The following is a 12270-nucleotide window of genomic DNA, read 5'->3' as shown; positions in this document are numbered from 1 at the left end:
TCAAGAAAACCAACTTTCAGAAGTACAGGTCAAAACAATGCAATTGAAATCAAACGAGGACATATTTGAAGGGGTGGTCAAAAGTTTGAATATAGGAGATTGACTTAAAAGGAGAATGGGAAAGTTAATCGATGGAGTGGGTGTAGGAATACTTTTAAAGATGCAGCCTCTGGCACAAGAGACACTGCCACATGATATGGTGATCAAGAGGGAATACAAAAAAAAAATCTTAAACTGAAGGACAAGAACTGAGCATATCACAATCTTGGCAAACGTTACAAAAACTCAAGTTTCTGATGCTATGGTAAAAACTAAGGAGCAACCTGACAGAAGTATATAAAATTATGAGAGGCACGGATATGATGGGTAAACAGATTTTCTTCCCCAGCATGGAAATGTCAAATGCTATGGAGCATAGATTTAAGGAGAGGGGAGAAGCTTAAAGGAGATAGGCGGGGCAATTTTGTTTCAAACCAATGGGTGGTAGGTGTCTGGAAAATGCTGTCAGAGGTGGCAGAAGCAAGGACAATGGCAACATTTAAGATGCATTTAGACAGATGCATGAAAAGGCAGAGAACAGAGGGATAGGGACCATGTGTGGGCAGATGGGATTAGTTTCAAATAGCACCATAATCAGTGTGGAAACAGTGGACCGAAAGGTTTGTTCCTGGGCTGTACTGTTATATGTTTATAATAGGGATTGCAAGATCACAGAGAGATTTAAACAAAGGGGTGAAAATTTGGAGTTCATGGCTTCGGAGATCTGGAGACCAATAATGGTCAGCAACCACGAGGCTGGTAGGATATGGCGCAGATTGGAAACTGGCAGGCGTAACTGTGTATTGAACTTCAGAGAGTGTAAATTGAAGCCATGCCATGACTCACGTTGGAGATGATAAAAGCTTGAAAATTTGACTTGCTTTATTACTGTCACATGTACCAGGATACAATGGAAAAGTGGTTTCGCGAGCATTCTAGGCAAATCATATAAGTATGTGAATACATCAGAATACACTGTTACAGCTACAGATAAGGTGCAGAGAACGATCAACTCCATTACAGGTGAAGTCCGGTCAAAATTCTGATAACAGCGGAGAAGAAGCTTTTCCTGAATCCGTTGGTACCTGTTTTCAAAATTTTGTATCTCAGACCTGCTAGAAGAGGGTGGACAAGTGTATAACTGGGTGCGAGGGGTCTTTGATTATGTTGGCTTCTTTTGTGAGGAAGCAGGAAGTACACAACAAGCCAATGGATTTGCATGATGGACTGGGCGCATTCACAACTAATTTTTTGCAGTAATGTGTAAAGCAATCGCCATACCAAGCCGTAATGCATCTGGACAGGATACTTTCTACGACGCATCTATAAAAATTGCTAAGAGTCATTGTGGACACCTGAATTTCCTTAGCCTTCCGATGAAGTAAAGACATTGGTACGCTTTCTTAACCATAGTATCAACGCAGATGGACCAAAACGGTGTGATCTTTACTCCTTGGAGCATGAAGCTCTCAAACAACTCCACTCTGCTTCCTGGAATCAATGACCAGCTCCTTTGTTTTGCTGACATTGAGGGCAAGATTACTGTCTTTGCACAATGCCACTAAAAACTCTTACTTTCTTGTACCCTGTCTCATCAAGATCTGACTCATTACAGTGGTGTCATCAGCAAATTTGTAAATGGATTTGGCCACACAGTCGTGAGTGTATAAGGAGTACAGAAGGGGCTGAGTACACAATCGTGTGGGGCACCAGTGTTGAGGACAGGGGAGGTTTGGAGAAATTTCCCTGACCTAATTAGATGGTTTCTGTACGGAGAAGAGCCAAGGGGCTGTTCAATGCCTAATCAGGCATTGAGGCAATAAGCAATCTGATTCAGCATATATGCTATTTACTGAGAATCAGTATCCAGTTAATGGTACGGACATAAATTCCGAGTCAGGGTTAAACAAATTATTTCAAATATTTAGCTATAGAAATTTGAAATTAATCTAAGATTGGATATTTGACAAGCCACAGAGGGATACAGCTAAGTTTCAAAAATACATGTATGCAAGATGATCTATTTGTAATTGATTATTTCAAAAAGGGATAAAAGAAGTGGATATATCCTTGGAAAGCTCTAGAAAAGCAACCGTGGCTAAGAGAGAAGCAAATTTCTTGGACAACCTAGCTATAAACAGTTAAGACAGATGAAGTGAGGGTAGTTGCACTTAGTTGAGAAGACATTGGAAAGATGGTATAATCATCATGACAAAGAGTAAAGAAATCAAGGACAAAGACTGGAAATTCAGCTGGGTCACAGACAACGTTGAGATTTTGGTTTGGTTCATATTACTATTATGGGAACATTCCAACAAATCAACCAACCAATTCTAACAGGGAATTTGTTAGAGATAAATTGAACAGCAGCCTGGATTTTGAGGCTTCGAAGATTAATTTATCAGCCAACATCCTGCAGTAGTTTTGTTAATAATGGAGGAGTTAGTAAGGAGCGTAATAGTCACTGGACTAGCATGTTACGGAGACAAGGGAATTTAAAACCCATCACAGCAGCTGATGGAATTTGAATTCAACTAATAAAGTTGGAACATAAAACTACTCTCAGCGTTGCAAAACACATATGTCTGAAAATATCCTTAAGGGAAGGAACTCTTTGATCCTTACTTGGTCTGACCTACATCCAACGCTGAGTCCACAGCAATATGGTTGACTAGTAATTGCCCTTTGCAATGGCTCGGTAACATCTTGGCTCAAAAGCAATTAGGAAAGAACAACAAAACGCTAGCCTTGCCAACCCCTAGTTCCAAGACAACTAATCATTTCTTCCATATCAAAAATAGAGATGCTATTTTTCTAGTGTAAAATTTCTTGATTTCAACAATGAAATCCTGATTTGAACTAATCAATGAGATTATTTAATGCAAATATGCTATAAATGGAAAAGAAATTGCAAGGTCATTGACAAACAACAAGGTCATATTTAGAATATCATACTCAAACTTGGACATCCTATCTGCATTAAGGTTGGTGCTAGGATTGAAAAGAGGATGGCAAAACATTTTCTGGGTACTGATCTCAGAATTGTAACACCACAAGAGAAGACTTGGTGGAAAGACATTATCCTGGACACCAACTTAATCATAGGGAATAGATTATGAAGATTCAAGAAGGCCACCTAACTTGTGATTTCAGTTCATGACAAGGTGTATACTTTAAAGATGGGAAAACTGCAAGAAAGACTAAGAATTTGAAACGTTTTAACCAAGAGGTGAAGATCGGGAACAGATTCTAGGCATAACTATGATGTTGTTACAATTAACAATTTGCAAAGGAAATATGTCAGCCAAGCATGTACTAGGATATTGCAGATTTTTTGGGTAGGTAATAAGATGTTCAAGTGAAGACAAAGCCACTACTTTTTCAGAGCAATGGGACAATTTGTCATCGACCTTTGTCATTCAGCACAGCATAAGGGTATAGCTTTACATTAGGTGAATAAGTCAAGTCCCATTTTTATTACATGTACTGGAGTTTTGAATAGCAACTTGGGGATTACACTCTGATTTCTTCCACGTCTTCAGAAGGAAGCAAAAATCAACATCATTTTTATCACTGAAAGATGCATAACGGAGTTTGCTTTCACTTGGGAATAAAAGTCAAAGTTGGCACAATTTGCTATAAATTAAATCAAGTAGCAAAGGTTAATGTTTTAAACTGCACACAATCAGCTGAGGGAACAGTCTTAAAACTGAACAGTCCTAAATGACTGGTTCTCATTCCATCATTCTCTTTGTTTAGTTGCAAGAAATACATCATTATTTACTCCCTACTGTGTCTCGCATACAAAATCTAAAATAAATCTGTTACAAACATATCTCGTGAAGAAAAAAAACTCAGCTGATCATATGCTTATTCAACTTTACTACAAATACACATTTACTCTCCTTTAATTAAGCTGAATACAATTACATTCTATAACTTAATTCTAAAGCAATAGTTCCTGAAATTCAGAAATAATTCACTGGTTGCAACATACTTTAGGATATTCTCAGAAGTAAATGCAAGATTAATATTTACACAAATTATTCTGGTGGTCTGTTTCACAATAACTTAATAAAAATTAGTAGCTCATACAGCCCCTTCAGCCTGTTCTGCCACTCCTTACAATCACATAGGTTTACAGCACAGAAAAAGGCCCTTCGGCCATTCATGTTTGCACCAGTCAAACACAACAGCCTAACTATTTTAATCCCATTTGCCAACACTTCACTAAAGTCTTGTTTGACTTGGCACCCTAAGTGTACATCTAAATACTTTTTAAATGTTATGAGGGTTTCTGACTCTACCAGTTTACTCGGCAGTGAGTTCCAAATTTCTACCACCCTGAGTGAAAAAGGTTTTCCTCTCATCTTGTTTAAACCTCTGTACCTTATCTTAAATCTATTCCCCACCTAATCATTGATCTTTCGACGAAGGTGAAAATTTTCTTCCACACCTCTCATAAACGTATCTATTGCAAGCCTGAACTTCTAAGACCAGAACTTTCAGTAAGTTCTGGTGCCAAACTTCAAGTGATGGCTAGCAAACTTCAACCTTTCCCTGATCCTTACTTGGTCTGACCTACATCCAACGCTGAGTCCACAGCAATATGGTTGACTAGTAATTGCCCTTTGCAATGGCTCGGTAACATCTTGGCTCAAAAGCAATTAGGAAAGAACAACAAAACGCTAGCCTTGCCAACCCCTAGTCTGGTTTCCTTCCACAGTCCAAAATTAAACTAAGCCAGTCTGTTTGCAACTCACAGATCATATTTGAGCCACAGATGAGCTCCTGATCACATGGTTACATCACAAACTCTACTTTTTTCACCCTATGCCACATCAGTCATGAGCATGGTGGACAATTAAACAACTTGCTGGAGGAGTAGGTTCCGCAAATATCCCCATCCTCGATGATGGAAGGGCCCAGCACATCAGTGCAAAGGTAATCAAGTAGTCACGTAATCACAGCAATCACGAGCCACACGTATTGAGCAGATGATCTGTTTTGGGCTCTTCCAATGCTCCCCAGTATCACAGATGCCGATCTTCAACCAACCCAACTCCATCCACCTGATATCAACAAAGTGTTGGGGGCACTAAATACTGCAAAGGTATGCATCTTGACAATATTCCAGCAATACACTCAAGACCTGTGTTCCAGAACCTGCCACTCCCCAGCCAAGCTCTTCCAGTACAGTTACAACATTGGCATCTACCCAGTGTGGAAAATTGTCCCAATATGTCCTGTACACAAAAAAAGGACAAATCCAACCCAGCCAATAACTGCCCAGTTTACTCCCAATCATCAGTAAAATGATGGAAACTTGTCATCAACAGCAGTATCAAACATCGCCTGCTTACTGACATCTAGTTTAGATTCTGCCAGGGTCACTCAGTTCCTGATCTCATTATAGCCTAGGTTCAAATATGGATAAAAAAACCAAGTTCCAGAGGTGAGATGAGAGCGGCAGTCCTTGAAATCAAGGCCACATTCGACTGAGTGCAGCATCAAGGAGCCTTAGCAAAACCAGAATCAATGGGTTCGGGGGACAAACGCTCCACTGGTTGGAATCAAGACTGGCACAGAGCAAGATGGTTGTTGCTGTTGGAGATCAAACATCTCAGGTCCAGGACATCTCTACAGGGCTTCCTCAGAGTAGTGGCCTCGGCCCAACCATCTTCAGCTACTTCAATGACCTTTACTCCGTCATAAGGGCAGCAGGGTGGCTCAGTAGTTAGCACTGCTCCCTCACCTGGGAGCCAGATTCAATTCACCCTTGGTGACTGTCTTTTGGAGTTTAGACATTCTCCCCATGTCTGCGTGGGTTTCCTCCAAGGAGTCTGGTTTCCTTCCACAGTCCAAAGATGTGCAGGTCAGGTGGGTCGACCATGGGAAATGCAGGCTAACAGGGAAAGTGTAAGGGGATTGGTCTGGGTGGGATGCTCTTTTGAGAGTCAGTGTGGACTTTATAGCTGAATGGCTTGCTTCCACATTATGAATGTTAAGTCAGAAGTGTGGATGTTCAGTAATGAACGCACAATCATCAATTCCATTTCTAATTCCTCAGATACCAAAGCAGTCCATGATCAAATGCAAAAGATCTGGACAATCAAGCCTGGGCCAACCCGGGACAAGTAACATTCTGACCACATGGCCATTGTCAATAAGACACAATCAAATCATAGGTTAATCGGAGCTGCGTTTATCCATTTTAGAATCAGGCTGGATAATGCTTTACAGTCGTGTAAATTTAAAGATATCATTTTTTGGTCCATTTAATAATTCTGAAGAGTGCTTCTGCACTTCAGAGTTACTCAAAGAATTATCAAAATTAAGGAACATACCTCAGTGGCAACAGTAATCTCTACTGAGTTTACATCTCAATGATGCCTGGTTTATAAACATTTAAGCGTACTTTTGTTTTTGCGAGCTATTGTCCAAAGAGGGGACAAAAGTAATCAAACTGTCATCATTCAGTCAGGAGTGTTCTGAAGTTCTTCAGAACTCAAGTACTTCCTTTCTTGTTAACAAAGAGTAGCCTTCAAATAACAATAGCCCTGCATCAAAAAAAAAACCAAGTATTTCTAAAAAGAAATGAAAAATAACACTTTAAATAGTTGTAATGCAGCCTAATCAAAGGCAATATGAAGTTGATGTAAAATGGTTTTTCTGTTTGAGGCTCACATTAATGATAGATTATAGCAGACTCCTAGTGTCACTGGAATAGTAATCCGGAGGCCAAGACTACTGCTCTAGGGACATGGGTTCAAATACCAGGACAAATGCTGGAGGAACTTAAATTTAAAGAGTAAAATCTTGAATGGAAAGCCACTGTCAGCATGACTGTAAAAAGTCATCAATTACTGTAAAAACCAAATTGGTTCGCTAACTACTTTAGTGAAGGAAACGTACTGCTCTTTCCAGATCTGGCCTACAAGTGACTCCTGGCCCACTGTAATGTGGATAATTCTTATTTGTCATTGGGAAGGCCATATGAGTCACACTGACTTCCTGCACCACTGCAATCTCAGGAGATACTCGGCACTAATTTTGGATATAATATTGGATTCCACCAAGGTAATGAATAGCTCAAGAATAGATTTCAAAGTGTACTAATGGGAATGAACAAGACATATGTTAGAACTGTTGATTTGCATTAGCTTATGGAAATCCTAGTCGGTGTTGCAGAATCAAACAGACAGGTAAAGTGGAGGAAGAGAAACTTTTCAGAAATTATTTTTCCTTCAGAAGTGAAGCTCCAATGGAGTATATATTGTACAAGGATTTTATTTGTATGATGTGAAAAACCAAGGATCGGACAAAAGATAGATTTATGGCAAACTGGGAATTTATGGAGAATGACAATAAGAGTAAAGCAGGCCGTTGTAGATTAGGGTGATACTAAAATGGCATGGAATTGGGTCACCACTGTCTGTCGCCTATGATGATAACAGAATAACACACACCTGCCAAACTGTTAATGAAACCGGTAACCAGAGCCTTGAATTCTTTCCAGACAGCTCTAAATAACCCTGTAAGTCAACACTTTTACAGACAGGGTAATTTTAAATAGAAAAATACACAACAGTTGTGCTGGTAGAACTGCTCCTTGAACTCCAGCAGTCTGCCTTAAACTTGATGGTACCTAAACCTGAAATCATACTCAACTTATACTTAAAAGTGCATTTTAAAACGAGGTAGTAGAGGTGTGTACCTCATCGCTGAGATTCTCTGCAAAACAAAGCTAATGTGATTAGCCTACTGTAGCAACAGCATGAAAACAACTTGATTCAGGGACATCGAAAGATGATAATTTACTACCCATCAAACACTTGAACTGACAAAAAAAAGATAAAATTCAATAGTCGATGTATATAAATGGCAACATACATGTGGAATTCATTGCCGTAGAGTGCAGTGGAGGACTTCAAGGCAGAGATCGACAAATTCTTGATCTCAAAAGGAATCAAGGGCCACGGGGAGAGTGCTGGGAAGTGGTGTCGAAATGCCCATCAGCCGTGATTTAAAAGACGGAGTGGATTTGATGGGCCGAATGGCTTTACTTCCAGTCCTATGTCTTATGGTGTAGGCAGCAACAGCTCACTTTTGTTACTGATACGAATAGGCTCGCTGATTATCTACAGCAGATTATCCAAAAACAGGGCAATTTGTTGCATAAACTGTTAACAATCCTCGTGGTAAAATAATCATCTCCTCGTCAAACATGATGCATCGTTGAAATAAGTGTTACGTTTAGGCAAAGACTAATTTTAACCGTAGTAAGGTAACGGAATTGCATTTAATAATAAACTATTCAATTTCAGGTACACGTCTGACTATATTTCCAACGAGGTTAGCCCAACATCACAGAATGGATACGGAGGCGGTGGCGAGTTATTTTTTTAGACCAAACGGACATTTTTCGAGCAGGATCTGCATTACCCTGGGAAAAGGCCCAGGCCAAACTCAGATCCCCCCGGCGGCTCCCCTACCGAGTCTGAAATAAGGCCTGGCTGCCCCACCCCTCGGGATGGAAAGGGGTTAATTACCGGCATCGGGAACCCGGGTCACGTCCAGGCACCCTCCCAGTGCCCAGGGAACAGAACAGGCCAAAAGCCCACCGCCGCCATCATATTCAGCAGCCTGCGGGGTGAAAGCAGCGGCTGCAGACCGGGCTCGGTGTCTCACTCACCTTGCACCCCGCCCGGGAAAAAGCGCGGGTCTTCGGGATCATGCTGCCAGCTTCCTTTCCCTACCCCGCCCCGGCCTCCACCGGATTACCACTCACTCACTCACCTCCCGCTCCCGGCCGGCCGCCCGCTCGCTCCGAGCCCGACAATATGGCGCCGTCACCCCTGACCCGGAAACAAACCCGGGCCCCTCCTGTGCTGGTGCGAGGAGCCCCCCGCGCCACGGACGCAGACCCCGTACCCGGAGAAACGGTGGGGGTGGGTCTGTACCGTACTGGGGTGGGGTCGGGGCGGGGGGGTGCAGATACACCATGGGGGATCTACACCGCGCCCTGTGATAGAGTGAGGTTTGGAGTGTTCTGCACCAACCCATGGTTGAAGAGCTAGGTCGTGTTTGCACCCCACGTAGGGCCTGGGCATGTCTGTACCGCGAAGGGTGATAGACCTAAATATCACCCGGTAAACAGGAGGAGTGGTTTCCAGCCATAAATACAGCACCTCCGCCACACCCCCCCCCCCCCCTTCCACCAAACAAACACAATTACCTATATCCTGACAAAGTACAATTTCATACAACATAACAAAGTGTAGGGCTGGGTGAACACAGCAGGCCAAGCAACATCTCAGGAGCACATAAGCTGACGTCTCGGGCCTAGACCCTTCATCAGAGAGCGCCCCCCCCCCTCTCTGATGAAGGGTCTCGGCCCGAAACGTCAGCTTTTGTGCTCCTGAGATGCTGCTTGGCCTGCTGTGTTCATCCAGCTCCATGCTTTGCAATCTCGCATTTTCCAGCATCTGCAGTTCCCATTATCACTGATCACAATTTCATACACCTTGCATAATTTCAGTCACAAGAGAAGGAGCATTTTTGTTCGTACTTCTGTCAATCTGTTCAACTGTAACCGCTGCTGGCAAAGATAAGAGTGCTCTGCATGGTATAATAACATTGGGCTCTTCCTGTCATCAACGCTATCACTGGTCGTGATGTATTAATCCACTCAAATCCCATTTTCCAGCATTTGACTCAAAGCTTTTCAAGACTTCTCAGATACGAGAACATTTTGTGTACATGTGCAACTAGGCCTGGATAGTGTCCATGCTTGGGCTTATAAATGGCATGTAATATTGGCACCATACAAATATCAAACAGCGATCATGGTGTTTTATCTAAATATTTCTTAAATGATTTGAGGGTTCCTGCCTTAACTCTCATTTTAGTCAGTGAATCATTTGAGAGACCAAATGAAGGCTGGGTGATCATTTTGCTGGTTCACTTCACTCAGGCTGTAAGCACGACCTTAACGTTTCAGTTCTTGCCTTTTGTTGGAGGCATGCTGCAGTGTTCCAATGATGCCTGTGATAGGCTGGATAAAGAGAACTTCATATTCCACTTAGGCATTTTATAGCTTTCTAGACTCAACACTGAGTTCAGCACATTCAGATCATGAATTTTTCAGCCCATTTTGTTATTTTGTTTCTCCACAGTGTAGCTTGTTTTCATGTTTTTGCTTTCAGTCAGAGCTGATCTTTATTCTGCTAATACACTTGATTTAGATCAGTGATTTGTTTGTTCACTGCAACAACAGCCACTCAGTTTGTAACAAAAACAAAAAGTGCTGGAGAAACTGAGCAGGTCTGACAGCAACTGTAGAAGGAGAAACAGAGTTAGCATTTCAAGTCCAGTATCATTCTTTGGAAATGGACTACTTGGATTGTGTTTTGTTCAATGATACCTTTGATTTATAATCTCCCTTGTCTTTCAACCTTTCCCTGACCATCCCTTTTATTCCACTTGCCCTTCACCTCTATTTCAACAGCATAAATTACATCCCATTTTCACCACTTTTCAGTTCCAAAAAAGATTCATATTGGACTCAAAATGTTAAGCTCAGTTATTGCTAGCTAGTTTTGAGAAGATTTGTAGCTCAGGTTGAGGTTCTGGATGTGAGTTTGCTCGCTGAGCTGGAAGGTTCGTTTTCAGACGTTTCATCACCATTCTAGGTAACATCATCAGTGAGCCTCCGACGAAGCGCTGGTGTTATGTCCCGCTTTCTATTTCTGCATAAACCTAAACAGATAAATAGAAAGCGGGACATAACACCAGCGCTTCGTCGGAGGCTCACTGATGATGTTACCTAGAATGGTGACGAAACGTCTGAAAACTAACCTTCCAGCTCAGCGAGCAAACTCACGTCCAGTTATTGCTCCACAGATTTTGCAAGCTTAGTGCTTGAATTTCCCAAGCACTTTCAGTTTTCATTTCCCCACCTCATCACTCTACTCTCACTCATCACGAATTGCTGGTCGACAATAACTTATAACAGATGTTTATTTTGGCTTCCTCCTTGGCCACTCAGCTTCTGATCTCAACCTGTCTCCAACACGGACAAAGGAGTTGAACTCCGTAGGTGAGGAAGCGATTGAGCAAATGTGGCAACAAGGAACCAGAGCAATGTGAATCAGGAGGAAAAGTTAGAGCCATGCCTAAAACAAAGGAAGAGGGTTATTGCTATTGGAGGGCAGTCATCTTCGACCCAAGAGAGTACCTCAAATTCTTTGAGGACTTGTCAAGGTAAATGCAGCAAGGTTATTTCTAATTGTAGGAGAGCCTGTGACCAGAGGACATAATCTCAGAATAAAGGGTTGCACATTTGGGACAGTGATGAGAAGGAATTTCTTCTATTAGAGGTTAAAGAATCAATCAGTGGAATTCTTTACCATTGTTCAGTATATTAAAAGCTGAGATAGATATTTAATCAGTAACAGAAACAAGTGTAATGGGGAAAATGCAGGAAAGTAGAGCTGAGGCTCAGCAGATTCATCATGGTCTCATTAAATCCCAAAGCAGACTCAATGGCTGACTTCTGCTGTCTCCTACACTTTATGGTCTGAGGCTCAGCTATCTTCAACTGCCTCAACAATGACCGTCATTCCACTATGAGATCAGAAGTGCTGATGTTAAAGTGTGGATAATTTCACAATGTTCAGCAACTTTCAAGACTTGTCAGATACCTGAACATTCTGTATCCATATATGACAAGGCCTGGACAATATCCACGCTTGGATTAATAAATGACATGAAATATTGGCACAATAAAAATACCAAATAATGACCGTCTCCATCAAGAGAAAATCTAACCATTGCTCCGTGAAGTTGCTGGATTATCCTTCATGACAGCACTATGAGTGTACTTAAATCCCTTGGATAACGGCAGCACAAGGTGGTTGACTGTCACCTTCTTGAGGGCAATTAGGGCTGGGTGATGAATCCTACCCTGGCCAGCATTGTCCAGAATTCGAAATGAATAGAAAACAAAAACTTTCCCTTCAGTGGAATTCACCAAGTTGCTTTCATCACTTTATCTTTTGGCTTGTAACTCACGCTCCCTTTCCATCCTTTCACAGGTATCCAGACATGGGTCACCAAATCCAACTGATTGCTTTCTCGAGGTTTGATCACATGATAGATTTAAGCTAATGGCCCTTTTCATTTAATTGGGTCCCAGTTGTTTCAGTCGGACTGGAGAAAATGAATGCA

General features: G+C 41.8%; 1 protein-coding gene across 7 annotated transcripts in view; it reads right to left on the bottom strand.

Annotated features, from left to right (window-relative positions):
* The window catches only part of pnisr (PNN-interacting serine/arginine-rich protein), a 37509-nt gene extending 28582 nt beyond the window's left edge, over nucleotides 1-8927 (bottom strand). For 2 of the 7 annotated variants that reach the window (XR_009445679.1, XM_059645347.1), the window contains exon 1: nucleotides 7933-8177. The gene's annotated coding sequence lies outside the window, so the exon portion shown is untranslated. Of the gene's footprint in view, nucleotides 1-7932; nucleotides 8181-8734 lie in introns of those variants that run through there. The other 5 variants (XR_009445680.1, XM_048530374.1, XM_048530375.2 and 2 more) reach the window with 5 other exon arrangements.
* Nucleotides 8928-12270: the final 3343 nt, after the last annotated feature.

The sequence above is a fragment of the Stegostoma tigrinum genome, chromosome 4 (genome assembly GCF_030684315.1).
Source record: "Stegostoma tigrinum isolate sSteTig4 chromosome 4, sSteTig4.hap1, whole genome shotgun sequence".
Lineage (NCBI taxonomy): Eukaryota > Metazoa > Chordata > Chondrichthyes > Orectolobiformes > Stegostomatidae > Stegostoma > Stegostoma tigrinum.
The sequence above is the reverse complement of the archived record's forward strand: the minus strand, read 5'-3'. Positions and strand labels throughout refer to the sequence as shown.